This window comes from Amblyomma mixtum, chromosome 4, assembly GCF_055824585.1.
Source record: "Amblyomma mixtum isolate Tamu chromosome 4, ASM5582458v1, whole genome shotgun sequence".
Classification (NCBI taxonomy): Eukaryota; Metazoa; Arthropoda; class Arachnida; order Ixodida; family Ixodidae; genus Amblyomma; species Amblyomma mixtum.
In genome coordinates, this window is record NC_143015.1 from 25563434 (window position 1) to 25579184 (window position 15751).

Sequence of the window (15751 nt, forward strand, 5' to 3'; positions counted from 1 at the left end):
TTGTTATGTGGCTTAAAAATAATATACTTAGTCTTTTTAACGTTCAAAGTTAATCTGTTTTTATGCAGCCACTCTTCAAGTTTGATCAAATAACTATTTATGACAGTGTTCAATTGGGTTACGGTTTGTGCGGAAAAAAAAAATATTTGTGTCGTCAGCGTATATGACCAGTTTCGGTGAAAGAGGCAAATTGCACATGTCATTAATATACAAGATGAACAACAAAGGCCCCAGGATCGATCCCTGAGGTACACCATGTTTTACCGTTGCAATCGAAGATGTCAGGTCACCAACTTTTAAACACTGTTTTCTGTCTGAAAGATAACTTTAGATAAGGTCAAGCGGAACGCCACGTATGCCATAATCTTGCAAATTTGAGAGTAATATATTATGGTTGACACAGTCAAATGCTTTCCTCAGGTCAATGAATAAGCCTACAGTGAATTGTTTGTTATCCATGTTTTTAAGTATTTCATCCTTGATTTGTAGTAAGGCCATTTAAACTGATTTTCTTTTCTGGAAGCCGTACTGCGAATCGCTGATAACATGGTATTTAGTAAGAAAATTTGCAAGTTAAGCATTAATAACGTTCTCAAAAACCTTAGAGAATATGGGAAAAACGGATATCGGGCGATAGTTTGATATATCACTAATACTTCCAACTTTGTGGACCGGGGTTATACGCCCTTGTTTAAGGTCAGAAGGAAAGATACCGGTTGCAATCATTTGATTGATTGTAAATGCAAGTGGGATGGCTACATGTTTAATAGGGACACTGCTCAGGCCATCTAGTCCAGTGGCGACATTCCTTCGAATTCTGGCAATGAAGCTGATGACTTCTTCGGAAGTAACTGGGGAGAATATAACTGAATTTCCAAGCCTTGGACGAAGTACAGAAAACGAAATAGCACAGCCTCTGTTTGGAGGAATGTATTCGCCAACGTTTGAAAAGAACTCATTCATTGCATCTAACGCCTCTATATCAGCCTTCCCATCAGCAAAAGCTGCAATATTAAGAGGACACTTAGCTTTAAGGTTACCGGATAAATTATTGATTTCTTGCCATAGCGTTCTTGGGGTGTTGTATATTTCAGCAAATAGACATTGATAGTAGTACATTTTTGCCTTCCTTAAATCGGCATTTAATTTATTGCGAAATGCCTTGAATTGCTTTAGTAGAATAGTATCACGTGATTGGAGGAAAGTGTGGTACATTTTGTTTTTCACTTTTATTCTCATGTGCAAGGTGGTCGTAATCCAAGGCTTGCGTATTTTTTTCGGTTAGAATTGTGCACCAAAGGAAAGTGTTTCTCATAGCAGGTCTTAAATTTGCTGAGGAATAGACAATACGCTTGACTAGGATCGCATTCGGCGTAGATACTATCCGAGTGAATATTTTCCACCGCGGCGTAAAATTCCTCGAGCGAAGCAGAGCTTATGTCACGATAAGAAGAGCTATAAGTGACTTTCTGTTTGGCAATCGCCGTCGGCAAACATGTAAAAACCGGGAGGTTGTCAGTGTATCAAGGGAAAGCACACCTTATAAGCACTGGTCACAAGGTACATTGGTAATGCAGATATCTAGAAGTGTGGCACTGGTATCGGTGACACGGGTGGGCAAGGAAATTATATTTGAACAAGCGAAAGTTCGAAGTATAGTTTCTAGGTGCTCAGAAGATGAATCTTCGCCGAGCATATTGATGTTCACATCACCCATAACTATGAAGGCTCCTTGCATTGAATGGAGGCTTGACAGTAAAGTTTCATTGAATTCAAAACATTGCGACTTGTATCCTAATGGTGGCCTATAGACAGCTGCTATAATAATATTTTTCAGCCGTACCACAAGGCACTCACCACTGGGTGTAATGCATGTTAATTCGCTCACGACTTCACAGGTAATTGAGGCTTTGATGAACATAGTAATTCCACCGCCTCGGTTTGCGGGCCGCACGATGCCGTGATAAATATAATCTGGTATTGTCGGTGGACTATCAGTTACAGAAAGCCAGGATTCTGTGAATAATATAGCATCAAATTTATCCCGTAAGTCATCGAAGAACATGCGCAGATCGTGCATTTTATTTTTAATGCTACGAGCATTCAGGTGAAATGCCCTGAAGTAGTGAGACGGCGCTTTAAATGCTTTGTTGAAATTGTCAGGTTCATAGTATTTACACTCCGGTGCGGCAGCCATATCGCTGTTAGTGCGAAAGTTAGTTTTCAAAAGCATTGCAAGTCCTACTATTGCATTTTGTTCAAGTCTTCTTGGCAGGTGATTCTTACCATATTTGATGAATCTGTCCTCCTAGCACAAATTTTTCCGCCCTGTGTCCAAACAAATTTCCATCCGGCCTTTCGTTTCTGTGCTACTGCGGCTCCCAAAAGCTGTTTGACCTGCCTAGTCAGATGTTCATTGACAAATACAGAAGCATCTGTTTCGAAACAATGTCGTTTGTGGAAATACGTGAAATAGTTTCTACTTGATGGTCTGCACTACCCGCTCTGCTGTGCCGTGGGACGCTGGGAGGTATCATCATCATTTATTATCCCTTAAGGGCCCTTTTTGGGGTATTACATGAGAGGGGAGCGAACAGAGAAAAGATGCTGAACAAAAGGTCCATCAAAAAAACGAGGTAACACAAAACTTAGAATAGAGCAAAGAACGCGTCAGTCATGAAACAGGGCTTATCACCACTGCCCTGATACAAAGAGCATCACACTATTAGACGAATGGTTCGGGCAGCAGGGCGAGTACACAAAGGTTACAACAAAAATATAAAACATCGAAAAAATTGAAAAAAAAACAAATCGAAAAAGCATGTCAGCCAGGAACGTAACTTAACAACAACACATTCACTTTAGTCGCATCAGGCTCATTTGCAAGGGGTTCGGGCAGCAAGTTCCACTCTGCAATTGCTGTGGGGAAGGAGGACTTATTAAAATCGTTAGTTCAGCCATGAAGTCGTTGGACGCAATTAGAATTAAACAGGGGGCACGATGTACAAATAGGAGGAGTTATAAGGGAGCCACGGAGATAGGGCAAATTTAAATGTATATAACTTATGGAATAAACACAGGCGCGCAACTTTCAGTCTCAGAGCCAAAGAAGTGAGGCCGAGTGATGATTTAATTGAGCTTACGCTGGAATGAAAGTCGTATGTGGACGATATGAAGCGTGCTGCACGTTTCTGAACGGATTCAAGCATGTCGATCAGGTAGTTCTGGTGAGGACTCCAAATAGCGGATGCATATTCAAGCTCGCTGCGAACAAATGTTTCATATGCCAATTTTCGTATGTTGTAAGGAGAATTGTAAAGTGATCTTCTAAAAAAACCCAAATGTTCGTGAAGCGTCTGCCGGGATTTTTGTGATATGATCGGCCCAAGTTAATTTGCTATTGATAGTAATCCCAAGGTAGCGATAAGATTCAACCTGCGAAAAATCTTCAGAAAGTAAAGAGTAAGGGTGTGTCAAGTTAGAGCGCTTCCGCGAAATTTTCATACAATTGCACTTCCTGGTATTAAGTTGCATCATACACAATGTGTACCAGTTTTCAATGAGCTTCAGGTCGGTCTGGAGGGCAGCTTGATCGTCTTTAGTATTTATACGTCGGTAAACAATGCAGTCGTCAGCGAAGAGACGGATTGTTGATGAGATGTCGGAGGGGAGGTCGTTAATAAAAATTAAGAAGAGTAGTGGACCCAACACGGACCCCTGTGATACACCGGAAGTTACGCAAGTAGTATTTTGAAGGAAGACCGGCAATTACGGTGAACTGAGAGCGAGCTCTAAGGAAGTTGTGAATTCAGTCTAAAACAAGTGGGTGAAGGTGAAGACCTCAAAGTTTGGACATAAGACGTTGATGAGGGACACGGTCGAATGCTTTAGAAAAATCTAAATAGATAACGTCGGTTTGGAACGAAGGATCGAGGATTAAGTGAAGGTCCATGGTAAACTCAAATACAGAAGAGCAAGGTTCCGGGCTAGTTGGTAATGCATTTAAAAGGAAGAAACGGCGCGAAGAAACGTGGACAGACGAAGAAACGACACACACACGAGCGATGACTCAAATGAAATTTTATTCTGGTGGAAAGACGCCTAAATAGAAAACATGGGTGAGTGGGTAACAGGGCTGCTGCAGCGATAACCGGCACTCAGTGTGGTCGCGTCACAACATGGCAAAAAAAAACACAACAGGGAACAAAAGAATGTTATAAGCGATAAAAAGACGGTGTAAAGGGCCGCGAAACGGTGGTCAGGTAGGTAACATTAATAAAAACCAAAAAAATACAATGAAAAAGTACCCAAAAGGGCAGGTGGATGGTAAAAACTATGAAGCACACAGATGAAATTATACAGTTGAAAACATAAAGATACAAACAAATATGAAAACATGAAGAAGGTAAAAGAAGGTAAAAGGAACAAAAGAATGTTATAAGCGATAAAAAGACGGTGTAAAGGGCCGCGAAACGGTGGTCAGGTGGGTAACATTAACAAAAAACAATGAAAAGGTACACAAAAGGGCGGGGAATGCCAAAAGCTATGAAGGACACAGATAAAATTACAGAGGTGAAAACATAAAAATATAAAAAAAGGAAGAAGGTAAAAGTTTAAAAAATGTGCCCAAAAGGGGGTGTGGAACTAAAAGCAAGATAAAAGCAGTACCGACGAGGATTCCGTAAATTAATCAGCTGCGTGTGGCGCACCAGAAACCTTAAATCAACGTTTGACACCTGGAATGACCGCAAGTGTATTCAAAAACAGGGTGTGTGTTTTGGATTATGTGTAGCGCCCATTTTAAGCGAATTTTTTCTAGCCAAGCATGACAGAACCCTGCATAACATGATTCCTGAGGCGGCCGTAGTAAAACTTTTCCGGTACGTCGACGACTATCTCGTTTTTTAAATTGCAGCCACGAATCTTTTACCTCAGCAGTATCGCAGGCCCTTTCCTTATTTGAACGATGCATACCTCTCCCTTTGACGCATGAAACACCCAACGAGCAGTCAATCGGATTTCTTGACCTGAGCCTCCGATTTTCTGATAACCACACCTGCTCATCTTACCAACGTAGAGGCAAGAAGGCACTCTTGCCGTTCGCGTCAGCCCACAAAAAACTTGTCAAGCGTGGCATAGTATAACTGCGCTTCCAAAACGCGCTGCAAAAATCATGTGAGCATTTCTTCCTGGACAGCAACCAGACCGATCGCCTTTTAGCAGCAGGCTACCCTTTACATCTGCCAGTCTCCGTAGCTGGCTCCATGATCAAGAAGTCCCGGCAGCACATCGAACCTGATACTTCTAACAATAAACACAAAAATGTTGTGGCAATGCCCTACCTCCACACAGTCAGTCATCATCTAAAAAATGTCGCACAGCGCGCCGGTGTGGATGTCATCTTCACGGCTCCCAACCAACTTTCCACCCTCTGTTCCAAAGTGAATAACCCGCTGGTACCCCGAGGGTGCAGGGTGACACACTCTGACCAATATGTCCCCTGTGATTCAGGAATAATTTACTCTGTGCCAGTGTCATGTGGGAAGAGGTACATCGGTCAAACGGGAAGGTTTATCAATATCAGGCTCCGTGAACATCAAAACAATTAAAAGTATAGCCATTTCTGGGCACCTGGCTAATCACTGTAAGAAGTGCAAAGTTGGAGAAAACACCCCTGAAGGAATCTGCACCCCTGACTTTAATCGTTGCGCCACTTGGGCGAGGGATGTTGACGAGGAAAATCGTAGAAGCCCTCAAAATCCATTATGCCGGTCAAGAATGCGTCAGTACTTCATCCCTCTCCTTGTCAAAAAAGAGCTGGATTTGCTGGGTGACTTGACAAACACCTAAGGTTTCTGGTGCGCCACACACAGCTCATTAATTCACGAAATCCTCGTTGGTACTGCTTTCATCTTGCTTTTAGTTCCACGCCCCCTTTTGGGCACGTTTTTAAAACTTTTACCTTCTTCATGTTTTCATATTTGTTTGTATTTTTATGTTTTCAACTGTATAATTTCATCTGTGTACTTCATAGTTTTTACCATCCCCCTGCCCTTTTGGGTACTTTTTCATTGTATTTTTTTGTTTTTATTATTGTTACCTACCTGACCACCGTTTCGCGGCCCTTTACACCGTCTTTTTATCGCTTATAACTTTCTTTTGTTCCCTGTTCTGTTTTTTTGCCATCTTGTGACGCGACCACACTGATAGTCGGTTATCGCTGCAGCAGCCCTGTTACCCACCCCCTCATGTTTTCTATTTAAGCGTCTTTCCACCAGAATAAAATTTCAGTCGTGAGTCAGCGCTCGTGTGTGTGTCGTTTCTTCGCGCTTTCTTCCTTTTAAACTCAAATAATTGTGATTCACATCAATAACCACGATTAAAGACATGCTGATTTTTGAAGAAGGAGCAGTTGGAATTCAGGTGGTATGCGATATGCGAGCAAAGATTATGCTCAAGAAATTTACATGGGATGCAGGTTAATGAAATAGGACGATAATTCGACGGATCGCCCCGGTTGCCTGCCTTGAACACAGGAACGACTTTGTTCATTTTCCAATCACTAGGTATTGAGCCATTAGCAAGAGATTGGTCAAATAAAAATTTTTAGAAAATGACGATAAATTTTTTGTAGCTTTTAATATCTTTGCGGTGATGTTATCTGGCCCCGCGGCACTGGATAAATTTAGTTTGTCAAGCAGAGCACAGACACCCGTGGTGGAGATGTTGATAGGGGCCAAAGTTAAAACTTTGTAGGGTTCGTTTATTCAAGACAAGCTCATGTGTGAAGACCGATGTAAAATAAGAGTTCATGACGTCGGACCGATGTTCTGGGGCCACCTGCGAACCATCTGGATTTGAAAGAGTAATAAAATGCGAGTTACTTGATTTACGTGATATCAGCCGCCAGAACTTCTTTGGGTTGGATTGTGGACAGATCATTGTCGAAAAACTTTCTTTGAATACCTTAGAAGACGTGTGTAATCCTGTAAGCATGCACAATACTTTTTATTTGAAGCCAACGCAGTCCCTTTAGCTTCACGAAAAAGCCGCTTTTTCTTTCTAGAAAGCCTCCTTAAAGACGTCGAACAACAGGGCTTGTTTGTATCGCCGCGAATGCATAAAAGTGGAATGTAGGTTTCAACCAGTTCAGAAATTTTATTCTTGAAAACTAGCCAGTTTTCTTCGACAGTCCTGTTTAATGCAGATCGCCTAAAGCCAAGATAAAAGTTCTCAAGTTGTGAGTTAATACGGTCGAAGTCTCCGTTTTTATAATCGCGAATGTAGCGCTGCCACCGAGGAACTGGAAGTGGCGAAAGCCTCAATGCGTGATAAGGATTGGATGAGCTCCGGGTTGGACGTCAAGACTAAATCAAGAGTGTTACTGACACGTGTAGGAGTTTTTACTACATGTCGATGTCTGGGAAGGTAGAGTCTCCGCAGAGGATGTCATTGGCACGCGGAAAACGGGTAGTAAGATCACCCAGAACGGAGTAAATATTCTAACATGGCGGCCAGCCGAGGAATGAGGCGTGGTGAACGATGGAGCAGACATGATTTAATGGCCGCTGGCCTAGCGCGAGCGCTCCGTCCCGCGCCACTGCCAGCTTCGTCTTCGTCAGACTACCCGGGGCCACCGAGCGATCGTTCCGATCGGTGACGAACAGACGCGCGAAATGGCGATGGTTTTGAGTGGAGGGTTGAACAGTATGTAGAAGATGGTGCAGTGCAGGCCGCCACGATGCGAAAGATGAGAGAATGAGTCCCGGTCCACGAAGCATCCGCGCCGTAGGGTGCCAGGAGATGACGGCCGAGGCCCTTGGACGCACCGAACGGCAGGGGCAGGGGGGCGGTGTCCTGATGTGTGGGCAGGGTCTTGTGTCTTGTGGGTCTTGGGTCGGTTGGGTCTTGGGTCGGTTGGGTCTTGGGTCGTCGTGTCTTGTGGTCCGGGCGGGAGACAGGGCAGGGGTGAGCGTCGAGGGCGGTTCAGGTCGGGCGGGGAACAGGGCAGGGGTGAGCGTCGAGGGCGGTTCAGGTCGGGCGGGCTGGGGCACGGCCGTGCGGGGCGGACCAGGTACTCACGGCCGACGTCCACGGCAGGCGCAGGACGCCGAAGCTCCGTGACCAAAATGGCGATGAAGGGACTCCAGCACCTCACACCAAATGTAACGTGGCGGCCAGCCGAGGAATGAGGCGTGGTGAACGATGGAGAAGACATGATTTAATGGCCGATGGCCTAGCGCGAGCGCTCCGTCCCGCGCCACTGCCAGCTTCGTCTTCGTCACAATATCAGTGATAAAATAGCTGTCACTGTCGGGAGCACGATAACATGTAATTATTAGGCATATACACGTGAAAAGTGTGAGTTTGACACAGAATTGCGTGGTTGTAATGTATCACAAGGAGAGAAGAATTAATGCTGGTTTAAAAATAGTACCCCTGCGCGAAGCCCTAGCAAGTCTGTAGATAGCAAATGGCATATTGTCATCAAGTAGCTCCTCGTTTAGGATATTATTTGAAAGCCACGATTCCGTAAAAATAGCGATATCAGTGCCATTATCATCAAGAAACGCTTCTATTGCCTCCTTTTTAGGAAGATAGCTAAGAACATTTGCGAAAGCGACAGTCATTGTTTGACAGACATGTGATCGTGTCGGAGGCGTAAGGGGCTGAAGGGGGAGGGAAGCCTTGAAATGGAAAGTGACCGCTATGCATCATGCTCTACCACGGAATCGGTATCAGCATTGTAGACAACTGATTATTGCCCATGATTAACTTATCATACCGTACTTTGTATTTTAACCCCGCCGCGGTGGCTGAGTGGATACGGCGCTGGGCTGCTGGCCCGGAAGACGCGGGTTCGATCCCGGCCGCGGCGGCTGAATTTCGATGGAGGTAAAATTCTAGAGGCTCGTGTACTGTGCGATGTCAGTGCACGTTAAAGAACCCCAGGTGGTCGAAATTTCCGGAGTCCTTCACTACGGCGTCTCTCATAGCCTGAGTTGCTTTGGGACGTTAAATCCCAATAAACCAAACTTTGTATTTTATACCTCTCTCCTTGCCGTACGCCCGAAGTTTTTTTGAGCTCTACGCACATGAGATGAGAAATCTTCCCGCGCTGAAAATGGTTTGTCCTTGAGTGTAGGGCCAGCAGACAGTATTTTGCTTTTATCTTTAAAACGCGAGAATTTCACAATTCTTGGGTGGTGTTTTTCTTCATCAAAGCGGCCTGAGCGATGTGCTCTTTCAATGTCGGCAGGGTCAATTGATACGCCTAGCTTGTACGAGCAGAAAGAAAAAACAATGGCCGTTTCAGATTGTTCCCATGTTTCGTCTGCTGCATCGGGCAGTCCGAGGAAGATCAGGTTATTTCGTCGAAGTCGGTTTTCATAATCGTCATATTTTTCTTTGAGGGTCCGGATTTCAGTCAAAATGCTTTTAATAGCGGGATTTGAATTAGGTGTTGTACTGCCATCACTGCACTGAGCCGCTGCGACAATTTTTTCGAAAGCATCAACGCGCAACGAAAGGCTACTGACCAAATTTTCAAAATTCGACTGGGAAGTGCGAATCAGTGCTAGTTCAGACAGTACGGAATTTTGAGCAAGTTCTAATCGTGATAGACTTTGAGCGATAGAATCAAGGGATGTCGTAGACGGAGGAGGACCACGATTCAACTTGATGTCGCCTGACAGAACAAAGAGCAAGGAGACCCAGGGAGCATTCCCTGCTAGCACATGACATTGCTACAACATTGCAGCAATGTAACCTATGTTGTCCTTTGTTGCACAACGTTCAACTGCTTGTTACAACGTTAGCACAACATTGCAAAATATTGCGCAACATTAGCACACTTATAGAAATGTTGTTTAAACATTACTGAAGGGATGTTGCTGCAATATTAGACAACAACATCGCTAAAACGTTACACACGCAACTCAGCGCCAATGTTACACTGTCATATGTTAGTGTAACGTTGCAAAATGTTGTTTTATGTTTCTCTGTAGTGTGAAAGTATATTAAGGCGAAAAACTTTAATAGCTCATACTCGCGCCCACGACCCTGCTCGTTTATTTCTATTAATGCGTAAGCATTGTATGGCTAGGTTTGCGGTTTCGTGTGATCACGAGCTTGTCCGCACGATTACGTCCGAATTAATGGGTTTCTGCGAAAAAGGATGGTCTCATTGGATAGAGCATCAAAAAATCTCGTACGGAAAGTGGGGGGTTGAGGTGGGTTAATAAGTGACTTAGTTACAGCCAAAAATGTACAAAAAGTGGGCGGGATCGAAGCAAAGGTGGCGCCAAATTTTAAACGCACTACGTGACCGGAAATGTGGGCGGAGCCAAAGCGTGTCGCCAAAACTGAAAACGAAGCGTGGCGTGAAGTTAGGAAACTCAGATGGGCAATTGATGGAACTTTATTAAGTAAGACAATTAATTGTGGTATCGATAATGTATCGATAACGTATCGCCAATGCTTACGCATTTCTGCAATGCGGGTGCCGCAGTGATCTCTGATGTTTTGTTTTGGCAGCGAAGAGCGCAAAAAGTGAGGCCGAGCTGCCGCCTTTAGGTTAACAAGTGTTTCTTGTATGCAAAAAAATCAACCACGGATTTCAGGAACTCCGTCACCATAGTGATCCCTGGTCACGTGGGCATTCCCGGCAATGAGGGGGCCCGTAAGCTTGTCTGCGATACTATACACCGGGCGCCGGTGTTCCCATGGATGAGCCCACGTGAACCGTCGGTGCGCACAGTCAGGGCTTACAAACACTGTTAACGAATTCTATACGCAGAATAAAATTGGACTTAGCTGATTTACCACACCCAATCTCATCGAAACGTGAAGCTCGCATTCTTCGCCGAATGTGCTTTAATTTGCTTCATACACTGGCCTAACGATTGTATATTACTATGTACGTTTAGGGGACGACGAAGTGTTTTGGAGAACGACGAAGGCGTTGTGGTGTGCTTTGACATCATCATCATCATCATCTTGTGATATTTTGTGAGCGGTTGGGCAGTCTCAGGCATTCGGCCGTTGGCGTCGCCGAACACATTTTGCCATCACGAAAAATTTGGTGCAGGAAGCGAAATCTGATCCCGGATCCCAAGCTGTATCTGCGCAGTGGCCGACACTTCGCCACGATTACCATGTCTACTGAACCCGCCCCATCCCAGCCAGTTTTGGAGTACACTGTACCGCTGTCTCCACCTTGCAACTGCCGGACAACACCCTGGCACTCATCCAGGCGGTAGTTCACCAGGAGGTTGCGGACATGGCCGTACCTTCGGTCGTGTCGTGCACGACGTTAATGCCAGCTCGGATCCTCCAGGGATCGCAGCGGCCTCTTCTACTACCAGCTTCTCGCCTCGGTACCAGTACCTCAACCCTGGTGAATGGCGCACCACTGATAATCGCCCTATCTGTTTTACGTTCTCGCGCTTCGGACATATCTCAGATAGCAGAAATTACGGCAAAGGCGGAAGAATACGCGATGCATCTCGCGAAACAAAATTGGGAACAACTCAGCGACTCACTTATGGGAACTCTAGGCACGGCCAGAACCTGGAATCTCTTAAGAGCACTAATCGATCCGACCAGAATAAAATCAGAAACCAATAAAGCCATCCACAGGTTCATCCACTCCTTCGAGGGATCAGACATCGCCCTACTGAAGAAGGCACGAGAAAAAAGTTTCGGCGATCACAATCCCCCGCGATACCAAGGAACGTATCGAGGAGCCGAAAACTAGAAACTCGACCGCCCCATAACTGTGGAAGAGGTTTACGCGGCCATAAGAAACACCACCAGAAACACGGCAGCCGGAGCGGACAGAATCGACAATGCCCTAATCCGCAAACTGAGCGACGACCTCACACAAGAGCTCGTCAGCTTTCTTAACAAACATTGGGAGGCGGAGACGGTTCCCGAAGATTGGAAACACGCCAAAGTAATAATGATACCTAAACCTGGTAAAAAGCTACAAATTGAAAACCTCAGGCCCATATCACTCACGTCGTGCCTTGGCAAGCTTTACGAACGGGTTGTAACTTTAAGACTGCAAAATTACATGGAAGATAACGACTGTGTACCACATACCATGTTCGGCTTCAGAGCGAAGCTCTCGACGCAGGACGTTCTCCTCCAAATACAAGAAGATGTCCTGCGAAACGTACCTCGGACGGGAGAAAATGTCATAATGGCCCTGGACATCAAGGGGGCATTCGATAACGTCAGCCACGAAGCGATCCTTACGGGCCTAGAAAACCTGGATTGCGGACGCAGAATCCACGGCTTCGTCAAAGCCTTCGTGTCCGATAGAACTGCCACCATCGGCATAGGAGACCTTCGATCGGACAAAATTCGCACTCCAAACAAGGGAACACCCCAAGGGTCAGTTATCTCACCCCTACTCTTCAACATAGCTATAATAGGCCAAGCTCGAAAACTAGAGAACATCGAAGGCATCAGGCCTGCAATGTATGCTGACGATATAACAGTCTAGACAAACACGGGCTGTCTCGGAGAGAAGGAAGAAAGGCTACAGCAAGTGGCCTCTTCGCAGAAAGAGGACTCGCATGCTCGACCGAGAAATCGGAACTGCTGAGAGTCTGGAGAGGCAAGCAAAACCGGACCGTCCCAACCAACGAGGGCCTAAAACTCAACGTCTACCTAGAAGGGACGTCTATAGGGAACCCAAGCTCAAGTTTGGGAGCGCGACGCCAGCGCCGCAGCGGCGAGCAGCGGAAACTCGGGGCGCCGCCGGAGGAGACGCCCTGCTAGCTTTGTGTGCACGTGCGACGGGAGAGTCGTGCGAGGCGCTATCTTCGCGCTGACAGACGCGGTCTCGGCGAAGCAAAAAGGAGGTCGTACGAAGGCCGTGATGTAAAAACCAAAGCGTATGTACACGGTGAACCACTCTTACCGCGAACGCGCGAGTATGTGGCCGCGTTCGTCGGAGAGCCAGTGAGTCTGTCCCTATCGTGCACGAAAAAAGTGGCAGACGACGCGCAGGCAAGTCGCTCGCTGCTCGATTTTCCAGCCTTGCGACTGCGTGTCGCAAGCCGCTGAACTAATTCGGCGAGACAGTCGAGCTTTTGGCAATGACGCCACCCGCGGACAGTCGAGCTTTCGGCAACGACGTCGCCCGCGGCCACGCAGGGCGGCGAACTGCGCTGCTCCCTCGCTGCCGTAGTCGTCGCCAAGCCTAACAGTTTCGCATCGATGCTGCAGCTGAGGGCACTTCGGATCTGGCCAGCGCTACTCGCTACTCGCGTGACCGTTTAACTATGTTCTTCGTCACATAATAAAACAAAGACGTGATTGATTTCTGTGATGCCTTTAACAGCGGAGCCAGGTGACAACAGGCGAGCAGTGGGTATCAGCAAAGCGGCTTTGGAAAAGAAATATGCTTGTATCGCAGTTACCACTTCCACCAGCAGCTCAGTATTGGCCAACGATCCTCAAAAATGATTCATTTCTGACGTTGCTCTACTCAAGGGTTTGGTATGAACGCGAACAAAAAATATTAGCGTATTTTTCTGACGGTGGCGGCAGGCTAACAGGCCGGCAGGCTGGCCCTGAGAAGCGCGCCGCTGCCATCATGACGCTAGTACGACTGCAGTGCACATCAGTACCGTCACGACATCCTCCTGGTCGCCGTAGTGCATTGCGAATCGCACTGAGCGCGAGTGCAGGAGACGCGGTCTAAGCAGACGAAATTCTCGAAAGCGCGCAAGCAATGTTATTCCGGAGAGGTTTCGTTTCAAGCGAGAAGGCGACCCACAGGTCGCACATGTTTAGGGGAATCCCCCAAGGTGGAGTAGAATGTTGACGAACTGTTGCCTGGTCGCATGTCCTTTCGACTCGCACGTAAGTGGATCGCCCTGCGCATCGCATGAAACAACTGACAACTACGATCAACAAGTGTCTCGTTTTATTTCGCACTGCTGATAGTACTTCGCATATTTCGAGCATATAATTATACAGTGGACTTACCTCTAGTAACATGTCATACAGTACGACGTTGTTACTCACTCGAGAAACGCATTTTACAGTCAAATGGGCCTCCTCGTCGTCGATCGTCTGCTCCACACAGTAGACGCGACTAATCAGTTTCACCCCTTTAATTAAGTTTGCATTGCGAAACTGCGCGTCATTCTGAACGATCTTATTGCGGCTCATGCAGGCGACACATCTCGACAACGCGGGCGCGTGCACGTGCAAGAAAGCGCGCGTGCAAAGAAGCGTGGTGAAAGCAGCGCGAGCAGCGAGCAGCGCCGCAGTTTCTACTTTTCTCCCATAGATGGCGCTGCACATCAGGCGCAGCAGCGCCACCCGGCGTTGCTTTGGGAGCCTATACCCGAAAAGACAACAATAAGAATTTTGGGCATGTGGGTTCAATCCAACCAGCGCAGTACTCACACTTTTACCCTACTGAAAGCAACAACGCTACAAGTCGCACGCATGATCACCCGCATCACCAACAGGCGACATGGCATGCGTGAAGAGGACACACTAAAACTAGTCAGAAGCCTAGTAGTTAGTCGAATCACGTACAGCCTACCCTACCAATGCCTCAACAAAAACGAAATACAAGCGGATGCACTGCTACGCAAAGCGTATAAGACAGCGCTTCGACTACCACGCAACACGTCTATAGAAAAACTCATGGCCCTGGGATTACACAACACCTTTGAGGAGCTACGAGAGGCGCAGCTTGAGTCGCAAAAACTCAGGCTGTTGCAGACAACGACTGGAAGAGCGCTCCTGCAGAGGCTCGGATACCGCGAGCAGATACGAGAAATGTGGAGGACGGCAACGATCCCCGACGAGCTTCGCAAGACCCTCAAGGTAGCTCCAATACCAAAAAACATGGATCCCTACCTCCATCGAGGCAGAAGAGAAGCGAGGGCCGAATTCATTGAGAAAACATGCGCTCCTCAAGCCACGACCGTGTATACAGACGCGTCTTGGAGAGGAGGAGATGCCAAAATCGCTGTAGCGGCGGTGGTCGATTCGTCTTTACGCGAAATGACCAGCGCGTCTCTCCGAGGCTGCACAGCTGCAGAGTCCGAGGAAGTAGCCGTTGCTCTAGCGGTGGCGGAGGGATATAGAACCGGGCGGTCACTAACAATACTCACGGATTCTCAAACAGCCTGCCGAAATTACATGAATGGCAGGATAGGTCGTCACGCGCTCCGTATACTCCTCGCCGCGAGCGACAGAATTAAAAACCAGGAAGAACAAAACGACAAGATCCCACACAAAATTGTGTGGGTACCGGGGCACACGGGGGTGGCAGGGAACTAAGAGGCTGACAGGATAGCTCGAGGATACATTACTTTCCGAGCATCCGACGAGACCGCGGAACTCGCGCCAGCACCCAGGGAATACTCGGCCGTACTACAAAACTATAGAGGCAGAAGAATGCGATATCCCCCACCGCACAAATCTCTCAGCAGAGAGGAAGCTGTCACTTGGAAACAATTACAAACAGGCTCTTTCCCAAACCTACATATACTAAACAAAATGCACCCTACGATATACACGGACAAATGTCCCTGGTGCGACGAAAAACCTACTCTATACCACATCACATGGACCTGCCAAAACATACACGTGGTCCCCAACATACAAAACCCGAGTGCGGAGCAGTGGGAGACTCTGCTGTCCAGCGACCGCTTTGAAGACCAACAAGGTCAGGTACAGCGAGCTCAACAGGCGGCAGTGGCCAGCGGAGCCC